The following is a 23885-nucleotide window of genomic DNA, read 5'->3' as shown; positions in this document are numbered from 1 at the left end:
CCGTGCCCCCAGATCCTTTGTCCTTCTTCAGGCCTCAAACTATCTCCATGCCAAATATGTATTATCAAGATGATATTGTTTCAGCGGCTTAACCGTGACGAGATAACAGACAGACAGACAGAGATACTTTCGCATTTATAATATAGTAAGAATAGGATATGACAGCGCAGGCAGAATAACAGCGTCCGTTGCTGCAAGTCTTTAAGGGCCGCTGTGCCCCGAAGCCTTCTGGCACAGACATAAGCTGAGCCACTTACCTTTTCAATTAGTTTGTAAGCATTATCGTGTACTTTTATTATGTACCTATGTTCAAACTTTTTGAATAAACGTCTTTTATTATTATTATATATTTAATTTTTCTTGTACCTATTAGAAAAGCTAATTTATAACAACTAATCTATTAAACGAGCAATTCTTGTATATATTTCGGGGATCTCGGAAACAGCTCTAACGATTTCGATGAAATTTGATCATATATGGGCGTTTTCTGGGATGAAAAATCGATCTAGCTATGTGTCTCTGGGAAAACGCGCATTTTTGAGTTTTTAGGTAGGTATATGTTTTCCGAGCAAAGCTCGGTCTCCCAGATATTTAAACTTTATACGGCTTACGCTGTCAGCTATCAGATTTACAAAAAAAAACATTGTAAATTTGATTCATTTTGTTTCATGTAACCTTAGGTACGGGTATTATAATATGTAATAATTCCAAAAATAGTTTTATGTTTATATAATATTTTAATATTATAATATGATAAATGAATAAGGTAAGGTGGCGCAAGACTAACAGTACGAGGATTCCATACAAGTGATAGTCTTACCCCAGTGTCGTCTTACCCCACCTTACCTTACGTATTAAAATTGCCCGGGTTATTCGGGTCCACCCTGTAAGTATGTACTATAGTACTTATACTAAAAAACCGTTCATAGATTTTTGTGCATTCTCTGAGATTTCCTTAAATGTAAAATAGAAAGATATACGTCATATTATTATTACATATAATATATATTCAATGCCAATATATATATATATATATATATATATATATATATATATATATATATATATATATATGTAATAATAATATGACGTAAACATTGCCAATTAACTTACAGTGCCCCCAATTAAAAATTTGTTGACAATAAATGTAATACTTTCTAATTCCCGTGCCACTTAATCAGCTGTTTTAGGTAAATATTCTATGGGAATTAGGGCACGGAAATTAGAATTCGTAATAAAAAAATTCGCCAAAATTTTAAATCGTGTTTAACCAAACTGTTATGTTATCGCTTACATAAAGATACATAAAGGGCTCCTAAATATGATAATTGTTTTTGAAAAGCTATGTGGGAAATAAAATTTATAAGGGGCATCGAAATTAGAAAAAAATTGTCGCCCACCCGGATTCCGAAATACTTATGCGATTTGCTCGAACACGCCGCGGCTTGACGTACATCCGCTTGCTTTGAGAATCAGCCGAATATTGCCAGTACAGGTGAGGCGGGACACGAGGCGGTTCAGATACAGACGTCGGCTGTGAGAGCCCTTTGAGTTTTGCCGACGAAATTTTACTCGCGCGCTCGGACAAAATTTAAACTTCGATCACGAGTTATTTACCACAATGAAGTTAATAGTGTATGTGCTCAGTGATAGTAAATATCATCTAGTTTAAGTATTTGACACTAAATTAGTGATACTAATGTAGATTTTTTCGTAGGATTTTTCATTATGCTCAAAAGTAGATTCCGGACAGGGCACGGGAGTAGTAATTTGAGCCTTTAGGTATTTTTAAGTGTACTCTAAAAACCAATTAATCAGTGAATTCATATGGAACCCGGTGTGAAAGTGTGGCTTCTTTATGTAAAAAAAAAATGGTAAGTATTATTTGATGCTAACCCGCGATTTTCATCACGGACAGAAAAAAAATCGTGTTCAGAAATTGACCCAAATGCCAGATATTTTAACTTTAAAGCAGGCCACTGACGAGCCTTCCAAATGGATGCCGTTACAATGGATTCATCCAAATGGACGGCATCCTAATATTAAACATTGTACGTTTTTGACATTCACGGACCGATTTTGAATTGCAATCACGCTATTTGGACTGTTGGAAGGCTCGTCAGTGGCCATCTTTAGGCTTATTTAAAGTGTTTTTGTTCGGCACGAGGATCCTAAATTCCTTAATATTTACAAACATCCAACTTATTTTACGAGAAACGATTTCGGAATATTTACCATCCACTTCGAGAGGGAAACGAAATGAGAAAAATCCAATGGATTATAATCATTTCGACACAGCTTGTAATATATGTATGAGTTTCCGTTTTATTTGTGATTGCTTAGTCTAAAATAGATTGGTGTAAGGTCTGCGTGGAAAGAAAAGAGTCATTGAATTTTTGGTTCCCTTATATTTCACGCTTCTTCTTTTTCTGCACAGACTATAAAGTCTCGTTCATTTCGGAATTGTTAAAAAAATTATGCATGATTTCGTAAAAATATAAATTTTACGGATTATAACAACGACAAAAAATACATTCAATAAAAAAGTTACCCATAATTTAATAGCTTTTTGCTAAAAAAACGAGCGGCCGTCACTTTCTATCCAACTAGTGTTTAATAAAGTGCTAGTGACGTATGAAACGATACCGGGATACCCAATAAAAGCACAACAACGAATAAATGGGCAAAAAAATCACCCGGTGCTCGATCAACTTAATACAAATTCTGAAATTCATGAAATCCGAAATCCAACTCATTCGATTACTATTGGATTATGCTAATACGCCAGTTCCTCTCTTGATACATTTCTCATTCATTTCCAAAATACGTTACGAGTGTCAACACGAACTAGAGTTATACCAAAAAAAGTCGGCAGCGATTTTGATAGCCCACGCAGTACACGTGTTATTTACACGTCATAATTTCATAGAAGTTTGACGTTTAAAATGACACTTGCACTGCGTGGGCTATCAAAATCGCTGCAGACTTTTCTCGGTCGGACTCTCGAATTGAACCCCAGATGTGCACAACATTTTCGCGCCTATTAAATATTAAGCTGGCTCATGTCCGACGCGGCGTGTTTAATTACTTTTAATGAATTTTATTTCAACGTGAAACCGTCATGCGGTCACATTTTGAGGCCAACTTTTTTTCATCTGCTTTTAACCCCTGTAAAGCAAATGGTTTCTAATCCCCGGAATGTGTTTGAGAATATTTGATTTTGGAGCGTGTGGCCAGAAGTAATGATATTAGGTATTCAAAGGAAAATACGTTTAATAATTTTTGGATAAATGTATTATATTATTTTGGCCGCATGAGAGAAAGTGGTATCATAATCGTTATAAATCGCAATCCTCTCCGACCACTGTAAGTAGTGATGGCTATGGTGACGGCGGCGGTGTTGCCACGTGGCACCTTAGGCATCACGCTTAAATCCGCGACGCACAAGCGCCTGATGCCAAGCACGCGTAGATGCGGGTCCAGTAGGTACTTTTCCCAGCGACGCGGTGCCCATCGCGTGGAGAAACGAAGTCGTCATATTTAATTATATACTTAGGTACGTCGGCAGCAGCTACGCCAGTACCTTATATGAATGAAACTATGTTTTCTATAGGTACCTACTTACTAATGATCAGCGATCACTGAACTCAGCCTAAATAGTTTGTTAAGCTAACGGAGCCATGTCCGTTTAGCATAACTATAAGGGTTCCTAGTCACAGAACCCTAATAGCAGACCGTACATAAAAGCTATAGTTAATTACAGGTTCCCACTTGAAACATCTAGAGCTGAATTTCTGGTTCGCTATGTAGGTATAAACCGCTTCCAGTGTAATTAACTTTGGCCTGAACCAAATTTGTACGTGTATAATTCTGCTGTAATTTAATTTTAGAGAACATGGTGGGGGCAGATAAATTAGTAGGCACCTAAATCTCTTTGTGATCCTTATAGGCTATACCGCAACAAATATGGAGCTGGCGGTCTATTGAAAATTTGATATTACGGACTATTTGAATGCTCTAGAATAATCTAAAATGACAAGTGAGAGAAATGGCTTCCATTTGCTTTGTTTTAGGGATCGTAGCGATATTGCAAAAGCGTGTTAAAGTAAAGTGGTGGTTTTAACCTAACAATAAGTTAGCCTTGAGACTTAGAAAGAAGCACTTAGACAATTTCAGTAGCCATCAATATTGTTTTCAGCTTGTTAGCATAACAAGTGGTTGTCACTCAAAAAGTAGACTAATTTCCTTGGGCCATGAAATGTTATTGTATTGTCCAATGAAAATACTATTTTCTGAATGTGTTTGACACAATGTGTTATGGGTATGATTTGAATGAATAATAATAATTTAACTGCTCTGTAAAAACTTTATGTCATGACCAACAGAAAAATTTTTTTGGCTGCCCATTAACTACATAACATGCTTCCCATTTATTTATAAGATCGCCGTTAAACAAACTGGTTGTCTTTTGTTGTCTGTGCGCGTCCTAGTCATTTGTAGCGCGGGCGTACATAAATCATTTCTGTACTGAAAATTGTTTACGCAAAATTAACCAGATTGCTAATGATAACGTACTAGTTGGCGACGCGTGTTTGTTTTGAGTCAAATAATGGTGCCTCGAGGCACCTTTGGTGAGCGCCTTTGTAAGCGAGTTTTAATTCTCGTAATTATCTTAATGGTACACTACGCTTGTGACTCCACCCAAAAAATTACTATTAGTTGACCAGGAACCTATAGTTACCACTTCCTGGGGCCAAATTCGACATGTACAACTGTCAGATTTCGCATCCACGTCAAATCAACAGTTGCAGATGTCATTGCATACTGAGTGTTGATTCCATCAACGGTGGATAATATTAATATCATTTGGTACAACCAAAACTCAACTCTAAACTAAGGGTGGTTCGGTTTGGTTTGCTTGTCACCCTAACTGTGGATTTTTAATGTCAAATTTTGACATTGTACGTATTCGAGAACTTATGATTTTTCCCACATCAACGGGTGATCAACACAATACGTCGAACGTCGCTTGTCGAATAGGGGTCCTGATTATTATAACCAGACTCATTGATAAAGTCAAAGAAACATTCGTGCACCTGAGTTTGACAGCTAGAGTAGTACCAAAAAGAATAGATAAGAAGTTACATGTGTCTTTGGTAGTACTAACTTTTCAAATTTTAATGTACTTCTGCCATTTGATGATTTGCCCACTTCGGGTTGAGCTCCATATTGGTGGTTGGGCGCGTCGTGAATATTTTTTTGTGATTCGCTAATTAATGTTGTTTGAAGTGTAATATTGATAGCTTATTATGCAGTAAACTAATGAGAAAGTGTGCAGATAATGAAGAAAATTTTGAAACACGTTTAACCATTCTGTAGTGAATACACTCTACGTGGCTGTTTGTACAGATAAGAAAGTGTAGAAATTAAAAAGTGGCAATACTGTAGTGTCAATGTCATCCCTTTCAGATGAATCTAAGAAAATGTTACGACACTTACGAACTTATCACCGTACATAGAGCGTCTTGTTCTAAGAGCACATTTTTGATATTGACGAAAATCACAAAAAGCAAAACTGATGTTAACACGTTCGCTCCTTGTAGAGCCACAACCCGTAATAGATCTATATAGATCTACATACATTAGTTAAATTACTGCCAAGAATATTACAAGTTCCGAGAATATAATATGTAACAAGTTTACACTACCATGATTCTTAATGAGTTACATGTTACTGTAAGTAAGTTAAAATTAGTTTTCATTACCTAATTTAATAGGTTTAGGTTAAACTCGATTTGATTAGTTAAAACACAAAATACAAAAGTCTAAATTTAACTCAATAAAATACGTTTTTTCTTAAATTATTTTTGAGTAGTTGTTTTTAGTCATAAACTATTGAGTGATACATCCTAAAATATTACCTACCTAATAGGTATAATGTGTTATAGAATTATGATATAATTTAAAATATGTACTGTACCTACATCAATTTAGTTAAATATACTTTCTAAAATGTCAATATCCATAGAATTAAATGGTGTTTGTATAAAGAAGCATTTTATTATCCTTTTAATAAAATCGTTTTAGTTAATAAATATGTAAACTGTCAATTTGGTTAGGGCACACATGATATGATGTACCTATAAGCAACTCTTGGTTAAAATAAAGTATTAAAATTAAGTGCAAATATTATTGTTCTGTAAAACATTTCATTAAAAATCATTGGTCATTATTTGACTTAACGCCAAAAAAACCGCGAACAATAATATAATACAATTGCTCATTTTAAATTCATTTGATTCATAAACGGATTTCCGACCCGATAATTTATTCCAATATTTCCGTTATTAATTTGTAAAAGCAAACCGCCGTTATTTCATCGTAAGGAAAAAGGTCGACTGGTGTTAAAAATCTTGTTATTGTTTTGGTTTAATCATTGTTTTATTAACCGTAAATTTTCGAGCAATGGGCGCATAATGTGATTTCGAAAATTATATATCGCAGAACAATTATCAGTATCATCTATGGATCGTACAATTTATATATACCTACGTATCAGCATCCCTTTTGTAAGAGGATTCTGACTGAAATAATATAATTGTAATTGGTTACGAATTACGGACTAATGTAAAAACGGGCGGGGCGGCGGAAAGCGCCGAAATTTTAAAATGTAACAAATATAATAGCCTCGGTAGAGAGTACCATTTTGTACCATTTGGAGTCGAAACTCTATGTCCATGGGTTCCCAGCGCACATAAGTTGTTCGCAGAAATCGCGAAGCGTCTGGTTGACGTAACTGGTAACCGATGAGCTGGCGGCTACCTCGCACAACGTATCAGCATTGCTATACAGCGACGAAATGCGGCCAGCATCCTTGGCACAATGCCAAGCAATGCATGCAAGGGATAAGTTCGCCTTTGTACTAATGATGAATGTTATTTTTCCTGTTTTGTTTTGTTTTTTGTACAATAAAGTGTTTTACTACTACTACTACTACAATGCCTCAGGGGCCTATTTTAGATTTAAGCTAGTTATTAATTTCGTTTAGTAGTACTACCTACTGTATATGTATATGTTGTATGTAAATAAATGATTAAATATTATTATATATGATGCGAAACTTTCTCTCATGCTGCACGAGCTCTGGCGCGCTAGATTTGTTCAGAATCACTTAAACTTGACTATTGGTCCAATTCCAAGCTTTCATCTCTCGCAGGCCCTTCTGCTTCGCCTACACTCCGCCATTCGTAAATTCCAATCACTGCGTTCTCGCAGCTCGACCTTTGGCCTCGCACGGAACGCCGATCGGTCGCTCTGCTCCTTCGGCCCTATGAAGAGCTCGGCTTGCGGTTTTTCTCTTTAACATACCCAACTAGCAAAAAAGTCTCAGATTGCGCACTTTATAAGAGTAGTGAGCTTATAGCGCTCTTATTTTTGTTTTGAACTTATCATCGCTCTTATATTAGTCTTAGACAAGCTAATACGCACTTTAGTAAGTTTAGTCTTATTACCTAGTCTTATATATGTATATAAGAGCATTTTATAATACCATTATAAGCCTCTCGCTCTTACAATAACATTTACTAAGTCTCATTGAACTTGAGAGTACCTGGTCTTATATCCACATTCTCTAAGTTCATTTGATCTTATAATAGACTTTCTAAATGCTATTATAAGAATGTAAGACTAATATCAACATGGCATAATACTATTATGAGCCTCTCGCTCTTACAATCATCATATCAGCCCTTTATCGCCCACTGCTGAGCATAGGCCTCTCTTCTAGTACGCCACTTGTCCCGGTCCTGAGCTAATCTCATCCAGCAGTGACCCGCAATTTTCCGGATGTCGTCCACCCAACGAGCCAACGGACGCCAGGCGCTTCTTTCATTTGAAAGCGGCCACCATTCTGTTAACATTTTAGTCCACCTGCCATCACTCTGCCTAGCAACATGTCCTGCCCAATTCCATTTTAGTTTGGTAATGACGAAACCCACGTCATGCACCTTGGTGCGGCGACGGATCTCGACATTCCTTACTCGATCCTGAAGCTTGATACCGAGCATGGCGCGCTCCATGGCTCTTTGTGCTACGCGGATTTTATGCACAGCCCCCTTAGTGAGCGTCCATGTCTCGGCACCATAGGTCATGGTGGGCAGGACACATTGGTTAAAGAGGCGAGTCTTCAGGCATTGTGGAATGTTAGCAGCTTTCAGGATGTCCGCTAATTTATTGAATGCCGCCCAACCGAGCTGGATTCTCCTGGAGATCTCCTTCTGCTGGTGTGTTTTGTCAAATGATAGAATATGTCCAAGATACAAGTATTGCTCGACCACCTCCAGTCTTTCGTTCCCAACCATAATGGTTGGAATCGATTTACTAGAGATGTTCGTCATAACCTTAGTCTTGGACATATTCATCTTAAGACCTATTTTCAAAGAAGCATGGTATAGGCTTTCAATCATGCTTTGGAGATCTTCCAGGGTCTCGGCAAACAAAACAATGTCGTCGGCAAATCTCAGGTGCGACAAGAAGACACCATGGATATTGATACCAGTTTTGTCCCATGCAAGCGTTTTTATGACGTCTTCCAGTACCGCCGTAAAAAGCTTGGGTGAAATGGTATCCCCTTGACGCACTCCCCTTTGGATGGATATTGGGTTACTGAGTTTGTGAAGCCGAACTTGCATTGTTGCCGAGCTATATAGCTCCCGGAGCACATCCACATAGCGAGTGTCAACCGAGCAGCGATGGAGAGAGTCAAACACGGCCCAATGTTCGACACTGTCGAAGGCCTTTTCGTAATCTACGAAGGCCATGCACAGGGGCCGGTTGTATTCAGAACTTTTCTCCATCAGCTGCTTGACTGCATGGATATGGTCGGTAGTAGAAAATCCACTCCGGAAACCAGCCTGCTCGGGAGGTTGGCATTCGTCGAGAATACGAGTTAGACGATTGCACAGCACTTTTGCAAATAGCTTGTACGTGTGGGAAAGGAGGCTTATGGGGCGATAATTACTTAATTTTGAAATGTCTCCTTTTTTATGTAAGATGGTGACTATGGCGGTTTTCCAGGATTCTGGGGTGCGAGCACCTCGTAAAACCTGATTAAACAGTTTTACTAGTACAACGCTCTTACAATAACATTTACTAAGTCTCATTGAACTTGAGAGTACTTGGTCTTATATCCACATTCTCTAAGTTCATTTGATCTTATATTAGACTTTCTAAATGCTATTATAAGAATGTAAGGCTAATATCAACATAGCATAATACTATTATAAGCCTCTTGCTCTTACAACAACATTTACGAAGTCTCATTGAACTTGAGAGTACGTGGTCTTATATCCACATTCTCTAAGTTCATTTGACCTTATATTAGACTTTATAAATGCTATTATAAGAATGTAAGACTAATATCAACATAGCATAATACTATTATAAGCCTCTTGCTCTTACAACAACATTTACGAAGTCTCATTGAACTTGAGAGTACCTGGTCTTATATCCACATTCTCTTAGTTCATTTGATCTTATATTAGACTTTCTAAATGCTATTATAAGAATGTAAGACTAATATCAACATAGCATAATACTATTATAAGCCTCTTGCTCTTACAACAACATTTACGAAGTCTCATTGAACTTGAGAGTACCTGGTCTTATATCCTCATTCTCTTAGTTCATTTGATTTTATATTAGATTTCTAAATGCTATTGTAAGAATGTAAGACTAATATTAACATAGCATAAGAACACTGTAAGTACGTACTTGTCTGATCTTACTAAAGCTATAATAAGATCAACAGCAGCACTTTAGTAAGATATTAGAGTGATATAAGATCAAGACACTTATATCACAAAAGAGAAGATCAATATAAGATGGTTTGATCTTAAATCGTTTTTGGGAACACTATTGTTAGTATAAGTAAAGCAAGGAACCGTAATTTATTCAACATGGCCACATCATTTGTATTCAGAATGCTTAAAATACTCTAATAGTGCGCTTGAAAAATGCACCTACATCAATGGCTGACTATCAATACAAAATAAAGAAATAAAATAATTACAAAAATATTCAAATACCATATTTGAGTAGGCGCATAAAGTTTGAAGTGTAAAACAGGGTCTACTTTACAATAAATAATATTTTCCCATGTGAATACTTACCCTGAAACATAAACAGACGATGATAAACAGCACGTTATTATATTTAAACATAATTCATAAAAAGTTTGATAAACACTTACACTAATATGTTTTTGTCACGTTGCAGTTAATTTCACCCGTATATTTATACTTCACAAATAGAATGTTTCAAACCAAAATAAGCTTATTTAGGCTTACAAGATTCTAACGTTCGACCAATATAAGCCTATGTAGGCTTACAAGATACTTACGTTCGACCAATATAGTTAAGCCTATGTAGGCTTACAAGATACTTACGTTCGACCAATATAAGCCTATGTAGGCTTACAAGATACTTACATAAAAGCGATATTAGCCTAAAGCAGCTTAATATAGTTTTGAAAAAGATTGCTGTGAATGCAAACAACATTCAATTAGACTGATATTAGAACGATATTAAAATAAATACGCTTATGCTTTGTGCCCAAACCCGGGCTTATACGATGATATAAAATCAATATAAGAGCGACAAAATTGTAGTCTAGAGACTGTTGTTAGCGTGATTTTGCTAGTTGGGTACTTCGTCATTATTAATTGGCCCAAGCTTAACGGCTCGGCCATGACATCAAGCGACTTGCGACAGCGGGAGCTATAACCATAGGTTGGAGCGTGACACAGCGATCGGACCTTTCGCTCCAACCTATGGTTATCGCTCCCGCCGTCGCAAGTCGCTCGATGTCGTGGCTGAGTCGTAACTCTACTGAAGCTCGGCTTTTGGCCTCGCATGAATGCGCTCCGCGGGAAAGCCTCAGGTTTTTACCTCTACGTGAAGTTCGACTTCGTTTTTAAATCGCTTGACCATTGGTTAAATTCCACCGCTACGGTCAGTAAATCCAATGTACCAATCAACGTCACTCATTTACCAAAACATTAAATGTACCTAAGTAATCATTGTCATCTGGATGACCTAAGTTATAGGTCACCGTGGTCTAGAAATGCTTAATGCATCAAAATATCTTAATCCGCCACTATCCGTGTAGTAAAAAACTGCGCGGTTATATATATCTAAAAAATGGCGAATTTACTAAATATTAAACTGTGAAGAACTGTGAGTGCTTATGAAGCAGTAGGTATTTTTTGTGTAATCACAGGAATTCAAACTTCGTTTTCCTTGTACAATTAATTAGCAATCAAATTAAATTCAAGGTTAATGTCAAAGTTAAATTACTTTTATATTTCTATGGTAATACGCGTTTTCAATTAACATTTTTCGGCTTTCACTTATTTGCCGTTCTGCATTTTTAATGATTCAACACTAATGCGTGCCTATTATTGTTAGCTACTTACGTAGGATCTGAAAATAAAGGAGTTCTAAAATAGTGTAAGTTATTTTACCCCATTTATGGGCTTAGAAAAACTTTTTTTATCCCGATTATATTATGATTTTGTCAACTGATATTTTTCTTGCGAATTGAAATAATTTCAGGCATTCAATCGGTGATATAGTGTTCAAGGTATGATCGATGTCGGCAAATAAAATATATGTTGAAATACGAGTACAAAATCGTGTCTGAAATATGTCTGTTGCTTACAAAATAAGCAAACTTGGCTAAGCTAGAGTCCGTTTCTTTGCAAAAATACTGAGATAAGATATATAGGTACCTACTACTACTGATTGCAACTACTTAAACTAAATATTTGTACTCAGCGTAAACAATAACAATATAACTACTCTCAATTGACAAATTGTAAAGATTCCTTGGCATTTCATATACAGCTGACTGTATATAAAATTTGTCCGCAAAAATCTCAATTTAACTGTAAAGCATAAAACGGCTCTCTGAGATATAGGTATTGAAGGCCCATGTTATATAACACAGATTTATAGGTACTTTCACGTTTTATACTAGGTAGTATAGTATTACCAAAGAGACTTAGTCGCATATATATACCCAAGTAATTAAGTTTTAAAGTTTCGAGCACGTTTGGAGGACAGCATTGTCCCGTCATCTCGAAGGAGATTCCACCGAGCCTTTAGATTTAGAATAACAAGAGTAAAAAAACATTAAAGTTATTACAATAATGAAGTTAGAGCATTGAACTTACAAGGCCTAAATAAAATTTTTGTTTTCAATAAGTTTGTTATGTAAGTGGAATATCCCACGGGACCCTAAAACGATATTTTTATGAATAAAACAAATCGCGATAATGGCAATATTTTTATTCAAAACTCGATAGCACTCCATGTCTCTCCCAACGGGGTTCAACGGTCTTCGATTTTAGTACTTAGGTACTAAAAAGGAGTAGATAAGGTATCTAATAGCTATTTTCTTTTACCTACATAGTCTATTTTATGTACCTACTTTATTAGGCGCACGGGGTTATCATAATGGTTACTACGTCACACAATATGTATTGCATAATTGTTTTCATATCTCATGCTCTGAAAGTGGGTCGTTGTTGTTCTAAAAGGTGCGCAGAAAGTGATACGTTTATGCTCTAGTGCAGAAAAGTGGTGTACTCCTCTGCGTCCCCGTCCCACGAACAACTGGGTGGAAACAAAATGGAAAAATAGTGTCTTTATTTCCTCAATTGGTAATTTTTTAATTTTATTAATCCCACGTTGATCCTTTTTTTATTAAAAATGATATAAGTGAATTGTTAAAAACAAATTATTCTTGATTTATTTCGTTGAATTCTATTTACTCGATTTCATAAGGCGGGAACCAAAAGGAATACACCAAAAATATTTTTTTAAACCTTACACTTGCGTAAATGGGCAAAGGCAGAATCTTATACAGCCACAGTTAAACGTTTGTACGATATTAAATTGATTTTTAAAGATATTTAGCACTATATTCATGAAAATAAAATAAAATACAAGAAAAAAATTGCTTATATTATTAATTAAATTGTTATTTAATATTTAAAATACTTTTATTATGTTATTACGTGGTGCGCCGCACCAAGGTCGCGTGCGGTCCGGTACTTCCGGTAGTCTGTTGCGGCTTTTAGAACGAAAAAGTATAAAATTAAAAAGTAAGAGTCAATCCCGCTGATTTTCATACTATAATGAACAAATCATTTAAAAATCACTGCAGTTTGTTAAAAAATGTGTGTTTTCGTAAATATTGCAATCTAAATGATTTTCGCTAGGGGTTATTAATCACACCTGTAAAGTCTCCGATTGCAAGTAAGTCCTAAGGAAAATAAATCATGGCCGTAGGTCTATTAGGTACTTCCATTACTGATTTTGCGAAATTGCCTTGTCTTGTTTAGTTTCCTCGCATTCGATATGAAAAGTAGAGTGTTTAACTCGGGTGAAAGGCACCATTTCTGTCTCGGACTATTGGCGCTCTCACTGCGTTCGAGCGCCAAACTACCTCGACAGAAATGGGTGCCTTTCCACCCTTGGTTAACAATCTACTATTTCCTTCGTATTTTCTCGGAAACGTTCGTATGTGTCATGTCACTTCAGTCAACCTCAGTAATTTTTGTACCGAGACTGACTGAAATAGCAAGACATATTCGCACGTTCGTATGTGTCATGTCACTTCAGTCAACCTCAGTACTTTTTGTACCGAGACTGACTGAAATAGCAAAACACATTCGTACGTTTCTGTGAAAATACGAAGGAAAATAATTATTCACTACATCTGTACATAATCAACGAATGTAGAGTTAATCGACTAGAATTATGAAAATAAAAGAAACAGCAATATCTTATTTCCAATACCTACACCGATTTTAGAATAAACACTCTCAGACTAATTTTGAATACTAAAAATATGTTTCGGTATCTGAGGTATTCAGTGGCATGTGTAACACGTTGTATAATACCTACCTACTTGTCTTAGGGTGGAATCACATCTGTCAGCATCGGCCGCAGCAGCAGCAGCCGCATTTTCTACATGAGAAGTTTTGTATATGAGATTGTTGCGGGAAGGTGAAAGCATGCGTACGCATCTTCATACTAACGAGCAATTTCCCATATATAAAATGCGGCTCGATGCTGACAGATGTGATTTCACCCTTAATAGTCGAGAAAGTATCTAATTATGTATCGGGTTTCCTCTGTACATTCGTGTGCAATGTCTTAGCTTAGCGCTTTAAGACTAGGTGCCCTAATTTCTAGCTTCTTGTAAGAGTTTGGAAAGCCGGTAGGATCGTGTTAATCCTGGCTAATCTACTCCGGGGACTTACGAATGTATTTGTAGCAACAAAACAACTTTTAAGGAATTTCGCTTAAATGTTTTGTTTTTGAATAAAATAAGATATTGAATTCCAGTTGTAGATATCTAAATAATTCGAGGAATTATTTATAATTTAGTATGCTAAAACATATTCAAATAAAAAGGTTTGTATTTAGGTAAACAACCAGATCAATAAGCTGTACAGTTCTTGGTCTAATCCATTTTGGTACAAAAAGATAAATATTAGAATCCGTTCTTAGTAAAAAGATGGAGATTCTCGTAAGTTGATAACTACCATATCACACCTAGTCAGTAGTATCTGGGTAAGTAGGTGGGAAACTACTTAGAGATATTGTTTTTTTTAGCTGGGAACAACAAAAAACAGGTGTATAAGATTCAGTTACCTATTTCATTATAGGATAGAAAAAATCTTCTACTTAAAACCTATTCGTGCTATCAATTCTACCGTCTAGTGAAAAAAAAGGGGCTTCTTTTACAGCCCCGCTGTTCTGTATAATTTCCGTATAATTCGCATCGTATTTCACCTGCGCAACGGAATAAGTTCACGCTCGATTAGTTCCGCGAAATAGGGGCTCCAGAAAGAATCTCAAGTGAAAAATAAACCATAGGAGGCATGTTATTTTTTGCCAAATGTCGTTGACCCCTCTGAAAGTATTTTGCATACAAAAGATGAAGCTTGTGATAATCTCGCTGAGATTTGTCTCATTTGAATGAAATATGCTTACCTTTTATGTAGAGTGAATTTTTATACCAAATAGGATACTTATGTAGTAGCCTCCTTCGCTTTATCGCTGAATTAAATCATGTTCATTTAAATCATTTTTTAACCGAAAATTTTTGGTGCTATTCGCTTATAGGCAAAGATAATCTATTTCTCACAAGACAGACCGTGGATGTCATTGGATCAATAATTATTAACGTCTAATTGAAATAGGTACGAGTAAGTAGGTACATACCTATTGGATTGGACTAATAGTACAGTTATTTCGAATTTCTAAGTTAGAAGAACGTACTGACCGCTGCTGCTAGATACCTACGGGGTGCTATCGGCAGACGCGAATTTGCGCTTTCTCTAATATGCGCTAAAATGACTTAGTGGACCACCCACTTGGACAGGCTTACTTACTTGTACATAGTAGAATGCAAACATTGCAAACCCTAGAAACTTAAATTTCAAGGAACTAAAATACAGTTGTATTTGTCAACTAAGAAAAAGAGAAAGAGTAGAGCCATGGCTCTACCTGTCCCCTTTTCATTATGTCTTGTTTACTTGAAAAAATCGTAAAAGTTTTTTTCTACTCCCGTACTTTTATTTGTCATTTAAAGGGTCGTGCACACACCTTTAAAACCCTACCTTATAGTTGTCAAGACAAGTCTTTAGTCTATTCCCCAAAAAAGAATTTGTGCATACACGCAGTATCTTTTTGACAATTTTACGATACTTCGTGTAATGACCACTTAAAAAATATTGAATGAAATAGATACAGTGTTGCCAACCTTATTTTAAATGTCATCTCTGACAAATAAGTGAACCATAGATATATTTTTTTTTATTCATTCTTTTCCCGCCTGTACCCTCAATTTTTTGTTAAATTTACAATTTTATTCTAAAGTAAGTGCTTGGTCGTCGGCTTCGCCTCAAATTGTTACTCACGCCACTCGCCTTTTTTGACCTCTCTTAAACAACGGTTGCATAAAATACTATTATCAACTTACTACACCAACATAAAATGATATTGCAACAAGCGGTTCCAGGCTAGAATAGAAAGCTGGAGTTCTTTACGAACTAAGTAAACTAGCTCACTTAGACTAGGACCACCTACCTACTCATTAGTTGTGTCAGTTGCATGGTGTTCTTGTTTTAAAGTTACTTCTAAAGCGCAACAAAGAACTTTGAAGCTTCGCATTGTGCCAGAGTTCTTAACAGCTTTACCTGTCTGACAGAGCAACGAGAAGTTTAGAACTACTTAGCTGTTACGGCTTTTAAATCCACCGTAAATGATATTACTTACCAGGGCATAGAACGATTAATAGCAGGACGTATTTCATATAATAACATTTTGGTAAGTGTGACGTCTAGGTTTTGTTGTTGTATTGCGAGGTAATAAATAAAACTCAGTTGGTCAGGCATGTGCTCTGTGACCCGCCTGCACGCCATGACAGTTGACAACAGAATGTCGACCTGCAGGTAGTTCGCATTGCACTTTTATTGTGTAAACGTCACATCAAGTACCTACTTAATAAATAAATATATTCACCGAATAGTAGTTAGTTAGTTAGTTAGTAGATACCTTGTAGTTACAGTTATATTACTACATACGCTGCTTTTTAAGTTTCCGTACCCAAAGGAAAGTGTATAAACGGGACCTAACGGGACGAGAATTCCGTCATTCCGTCAGTCTGTATGTCACCGGTCTTGTATCTCATGAACCGTCATAGGTAGACAGTTGAAATTTTCACAGTAGAGATGATGTGTTTTTGTTGCCGCTATAACAACAATTACTAAAAAGTACGGAACCCTCGGTGGGCGAGTCTGACTCGCACTTGTGCGGTTTTTTTAAGCACTCTATGATAATGTTCAGGAACCGCAAGTTGCGACCGCCATTGCGGTATATATTTGATCACACTATGTGCAATTAATTTCGAATAAAACGCCATCTCTTCTGAGGGGCTACCGTGAAAACCGAAATTCGCAAATTGCGGGGATCTTTCTCTTTTACTCCAATGAAGGCGTAATTGGAGTGACAGAGAAAATGCCCGCAATTTGCGAACTTCAAATCAAATTCCTTTGTTATTCAGAGATGGTTGTAATATAAACGTAATGATAAGATCGAATTCGATGAGTATTACGCAATAAATAATATTTTCACAGAAAATAAATTAAATAGTTATACCAAAACAGAGGGCCTACCGTGAAAAACCAAATTTCGTTACCTGCCTCTCAATCGCTATAGATACCGTATAACATAAATAAGTAATAGTGTGCCTATCTATATATATATTCAAATAATACACAATTCTTTGTGGCAACTAGGTACGCAAAGTGGACGGAAACAGGCACTGGACGTTGAAGAACTGACGCAATGACCCTATATCATGAGAATCATGTCATAAATAATAGTTATTTTTAATTCCCATCTCGCTATCTCTTATTTTTATAATTAATTGCGCTTGCAACGCTGATAATAACACAATAACAGTTACGAACGTTAAGGCGATTTCTAGAGTGATCTTTATTTAAAAATAATATATTGGTCTATTCAATGAATAGACCAGGGTCTTTGATGGTTTATTATTTCATTTTTAATGGGACAACCTAATAATCCAAAATTGTTAGGTACCTATGATTCAGGCCTACCTAAAGAGCATAAAATAATCAAAATATTGGGCTATTTCGAACCCCGAAGGTTTTAAAAAATACCGCTTCGAGCCCTGGAATAGACAGCGTACTTACTGGTCCTCGGCATTAGTCCGGCCCGCAAATTTCTTTCTTGCTCTCATTCATAGCTGCATCCTTTTTGAAAGTTTGCACCCTCAACTCGATTGAACGAGAGGCCAATTCGAACTTACATTTAAGTCAAATTAATGTCCAAATGCTATATACTTGCGCTAATATGAATAAAGTGACAGAATGGAGGATAAAATGACATGATTTAGATTTGATATCAAAATATAAATTCAATTAATTGTCCTCCAGGTCCTCGGATCAAGGTCTCGGTCCGGTACGCCCGTCTAGTGCTTTTAGTTTTAGGCTATTAAAACTGTTATTAATGGTTCGAATTAATGTAATCACGAATCATTTACGGAACTAGTTAACCTACTTTGATTTCTGACTAAGAAATCAGTCCGAAATCAAAGTAAACCGACGGTCGCTATCAGTTTTGTAACTTTAACATAGGTAATTATTACTTTGGTATGCCTGACCTTAATAGTAGTTTATTGTTTACATGAATTGGCCTACTCTTTTAACCCATTATCAGTTATTCAATAACTTTGGCACAATTTAAGCGTCTTACTTACTAAAATGCATTTACGCGCTCACATCTGTGCAATACAAGTTATTATATTTTATTGTAATTTAATACTAGGCCATGATTTGTTCTTGGGGAATGACTTCGGCGCCAGAATGTCTTACATTGAAGTGAAAAAACACGGAATAATATTCTTGAAACGCCAGAAAACTGAAGAGTTAGTGTATCCCGAAGGCACCAATATCACGGGAATCGCTTGTCAAGATCTCTCACCCGGAAAAACAGGAAGTGTGACTGTTGTCGATGGTGGATTGTATTCTAACCATGTAAAAATGTATTTGGAAAGTGCAAGTGGTGTTGGCTTAAGGTACATCATTGAAATTTATACCTCACTAAGTTCTCGGTTTTGGCATCCAGACTATGTGCAAGTTACAAAATCTTAAAAGTAACAGTACCTATTTAAACTAATGTATTTTTTGTTTAAACAGTGTGTTTTTTATTACCTACACAACTAAATATTCCTGTAAATATTCCTTTGTAAGTATTTTATTCATTTACTTCATTTATTTATTTTTCTTCTTCTTAGGCTAGGTCATTTATAACATGAATATAAAAGTAAAATACAAAACCACATAAAAACAACAAAAAATAAGTATAAACACATTATAAAAAACCTAACCTAGGGTGCCGCCAGCAGCGGGGCAGGGCCCAAGCTGCCGGTGGTCAGGGCCGCAGAGAGAGGAACCGGCGGACTATCCGCGCCGTGTCCAAGATTACCGCCTTCTGCATCTGACCCTTGATCCAACCACCTAGCGAGAGTCTCTCAAGATGTTGGTCGAGACTCTTCGCTATTAGACCGTTCACATTATTAAAAGTTTAAGATTAAAAGTATATTATTATAAAGTGTAACTTTTGTATTCTTAAATACCTACCCTTTGCCTACGTAAGGGCCTGACCACATGTCCACGGTTCGGCGCCGTCGCCGTGAAATAGGTACACGTCGTCGTAAAAACTCACGGTGACGCCAGCAGCCGGCAACTGTCTCGCCTTAGGCACTGGTCCCACTGCGCGCTAGTAAGCTATGAGCTATCGGCTATAAACACGAACAAAAGATAAGCACTCCCGTGTAAATAAAAGAGACACGGCGATATTTATAGTTACTCGCCCAGCGGTGAGCTATAAATATCGCCGTGTCTCTTTTATTTACACGGGAGTGCTTATCTTTTGTTCGTGTTTATCCTCTTGGGGTTCAATGTCCTAATACTAGTACAAATTAGCTCCAATGAAATTTAAATCTTAATGGAATGGAATAGAGTTGCTTTTATTTTGTTTCGTTCGATTTTAAAACAAAACGAATTGAACTCTATTTTCTAATACCGTTGATTCAAATTCGATTGCCAATTTTCCTTGTATGGTGGGCCGCTAGAGGTTATAGCCGATAGCTCATAGCTTACTAGCTCGCGGTGGGACCAGTGCCATAAGCTTAACCTTGACCTTGACCGTAGCTAGTACCCGTTGGTCATATTATTATGATGGATTCGGTTCACAATAAATTATCCTCTAACTCGCAGTCCATATCACACAGATATCACATTGTATTTAGTCCAGGAATCATTTAATAAGAGAGATTTTAATTTATTATGGATCATTTATTATCTGCAATAAAGAATTGAATTAAATATCTCGTTTATCTCTGAGCTATTCACGTGAATTGCAGCTTAATTAGCGCCATCACGGCCATCACCACTATTGGGGGGGGGGGGGGGGGGGGGGATACATTGTATTTGGATCCCGACTGTAACATTTGTAACCGCTTCAAATTATGTTATTAAAAATCAGAAAATTAATAATTTATGAGTATTTTAAATAACAAACAACTGAAAGACGCGCGTTAATTGAATATGAAATTAATAATTTTAAAAATATTTTTTATCGAAGTGAAAACTTCTTTAGCAGCGCTGGGCACTTTTTGAGGTGGGGAAAAAATGAAAAACTCGAGACAGCGATCACGTGACCGTAACGTTTAGACGGCCACTCATTTAGATGGCATTTAAATCAATAACCCTTTACGGCCGGGAAAAATATTTTGCAAAAACTAATGAAAAATGCATGTGAACCGTTTTCATTTGTTATAAAATACACGTAAAAAATGATTAAAAAAATCCAACGACCCTTCATCATAAAAAAAATCGCATGCACGAAAGTGACGTTCAGGATTTATCTGTAAATGCACGAACGTGCAAATTCATTTGGATATGTAAAATGATATGAAAAAAACGCAACATTTTACACAACAATACACTAGTATAATAATAAGTCTTTAACTTTACATAATCATTACAGTTCTCTTTAAGAATCAACACCGAAACGATTATAGAACGACTGAAAACAATAATCAACAATTATAAAGTAATCTCAATTCAACTACCTACACCATATGGAAATCCTTCAAAAAGTTCTCATAAAATGAATATTGATTCATTCACAAGTAAAAAGAAAGTATTGACATGTGTTTAATATAGTTTATAACTAATTCTGGAGCTGTTACATCAACAATTTGATCGAATCTTTTTCTCTCATCTCTTCATAACCCTAATATTGATTGTGCCTGAAAACTTGAACGGTTAGAAATCGGGGAACATAATTTACTGTCTTTCCTCTTAAGTAACTAGAATGTTACTAAATCTGTCATCATCAGCTGACTCTCTCCAAGTCACATATCATTGTCGTCTTTGAATGGCAAACTTGATCTGTCAGGAATTCGATTCACCATTACTTTACCCGTGCTGTGTCATCTGCTATTATTGAGTTTTACAGCAAATAATATATAGACGGTCAAGCAAATCTTGTCAGTAGAAAAAGGCTCGAAATTCAAATTTTCTATGAGATGATATCCCTTCGCGCCTACAATTTTCAAATTTGCCGCCTTTTTCTACTGACAAGATCTGCTTGACCAAGTATAGTTGTAAAGAATCTATGACGATATTAAATAACTACCTTGGCATATACTTCGAGAAAAGATCGAGTTTAGACCAACAGCTAGACCTAACTCCAGTGACATAATATCACAGCCAAACTCCTTTATATGGATGTACCGAAATCAAGCATAAATCTGGCAGAATTATAATCACCATGCTTTTAATCTTACTGGACGGGTTTTATACACCACGACCTGAGGCAGCGAAGCTAGAACATCGTCTGATTCTTGGCTTTCATAGTGAATCCATTCCAAAAGCGAATAAGGGGAATAAGGTCGTCGTGAAATTCTTCAATATTTGATACCTATTATCACCATAACACAAAATTCAAAGAATTTGTCTGGCTCCTAATGGACGTCTTAAAAAATACAAACCTAAGAAACGGAATATATTATAAAATTATGAACCATATGCTATCTATTGTGATTTAAGTTTGTGCGCAAAAGCCGGATACTCACAAACTTGCAAATAGTTATGACAATTTTATTGATTCACGGGCTACGGCCGAACCCACAAATTCGTGCAATTATTTTTTACGAGCATGTAGTTTTCCCTAAATAACATATTTTTGCTCTAATTTGTGCTAAATAAACTCATTTAACTCTTTGACTGTAATAGTTAAGTATTAAATAGCAACTTCGATACCAAAATTATACGAAATTATAAACTTACGTGTGTCACTAATCCAGAGGCGTAACTAGGGGGGGGTTGGAGGGGGCACGTGCCCCGGGCGCCGTCCAAGGGGGGGGCGCCAAAATGGGCAAAAGACTACCTCTCCGCCTTGCCAAAAGGCAGCAGGGAAACTTTTGTCAGTCGTATTTACCACCACCGTGAAGTGTGAAATGCGGATGCTGGTATTCTGGCCCACAGCGCAAAAGAGAAAGTCGATCTTTTAGGTAGTCTTTTTGCCTCGAACTCGACCTTGAAAGACGACGGTAGCCCCCTACTGCCCACCATCCCGCAGTGTGAATACTCTATGCCAGAAACTTCTATCAAGCAGAGGGATATTCGGCGGGAGTTGCTATGCTTTCGTTTTATAAGGCAAGCGGGCCGAGTTCTTCAGAGTTATGTCCCGCGTCTTTTCCGTTAGGGGTCTCCTGTCGAAGTTACCATCTTATGGACTGTCCAAGAGACTACCTATGCAAATGGATCGCTAGCCCTTTGTCCGGCAGCCTGCCGGCGGCAGGCGCATATGAACCGTAGTAGACGGAACCTGGCCGCGTAGCCAAGATGCCAATCGCTTACGCTCTGTAGCAATCGAAACGCAACTGTCACTGTCACACTAATAAGGAAGAGTGATAGAGAGACATAATGCTTTTCGTTGTCAAAGCGATAGCGATTGTAACCTTGGCTAGGCCGGCTGCTCCAATAGCTGCTGCTGCTGCATATCTGTGACATGTTGTCTATCGACGTCATTCATAAATATGCGGACGACAGTACTATGGCTAAAAAATAACTACATTCCTGTTGCCAGGAAGGTTTTGGGATTATACTGAGCACCTTTGACTACGGGATCAACCCCGAAATCGCGAACAAAAAAGTTTACCCTCCCATAGAAAATGGATCAGCCAAAATGTAGGAAACAGCCAAATTTTTTTTCGCGACTTAGGGGTTGGACTCATAGTAAAAGGTGCTCAGTATAATCCCAAAACCTCCCTGGCAACGGATATGCAGTTATTTTTTAGCCACCCTGTATACAGGCTGGTCCAAACCTTGACGACCAAATAATTTTTTAGAATCCTCGACATGGGTTATCAGAATATTCCCCATGCACGAGTATGTTAGCCGATTTTTTTGTAGTTTTCGAGACTTAACTGTTGTTAAGAATTATTCCGGGGTGAAGCTTTACTTTGCTTTTATGCCTTCTACATAATAATTGTTCGTGGTATTTGCACTGATAACATGAAATAGCGATGGGGAAGTGACCCCATAAAATAATAGTAGAAATAACAAAAAAGGATTATTGAAATGAAATACTAATTTGGAAGCTTTCCAACTCAGTTCCTTTGACCGGCCTCTCCAACAAATTATGACCTTTTAAAAAACTTTGGGTCTAGCAGTTTCTAAAATAACCAAAAGTCTTGAAATCGCTTGTATTTTTTATTTATTTAGGTAAGGGCAACATCTAAGTTTCACATTAGAGATGCACCGGATATCCGGTTACTATCCGGTATCCGGCCTATCCGGCCATCATTTTACTATCCGGCCGGATACCGGATAGTGACCTTCTATCCGGCCGGATACCCGATAGTAACATTGCTTGATTTCGCAGTAAACAAATTGGATTTAAGAAACAGACACGGTCATAATCGTACTTGTTTATTATTTTAAAATACTTTTCTCAAACATGCAATGAAATATTGATGTTATGTTCCTTATAATAGGCTGCGAAGTATGACGTTTCAGGTGCGGCTAGGACATAAGGTCGTTAATGGAATTTCATACACATCTTGCAGGCCTAGGCTGGCAAAGCCCTCTTTTTTAATTTTCATTTCACAGATATTTGTGACACAGCATCGTGGCATTCATCCATTAAAAAAAATTAGAGGCAGTATTTGCTTTATGGTTCGTAATGAGACTCTGCCACTACGCCTA

General features: G+C 36.8%; 1 protein-coding gene across 1 annotated transcript in view; it reads right to left on the bottom strand.

The window, feature by feature from the left end:
- The window catches only part of LOC134678142 (uncharacterized), a 216110-nt gene that overhangs the window by 10932 nt on the left and 181293 nt on the right, over positions 1-23885 (bottom strand). The window lies entirely within an intron of this gene.

The sequence above is a fragment of the Cydia fagiglandana genome, chromosome 2 (genome assembly GCF_963556715.1).
Source record: "Cydia fagiglandana chromosome 2, ilCydFagi1.1, whole genome shotgun sequence".
Taxonomy (NCBI): Eukaryota; Metazoa; Arthropoda; class Insecta; order Lepidoptera; family Tortricidae; genus Cydia; species Cydia fagiglandana.
The sequence above is the reverse complement of the archived record's forward strand: the minus strand, read 5'-3'. Positions and strand labels throughout refer to the sequence as shown.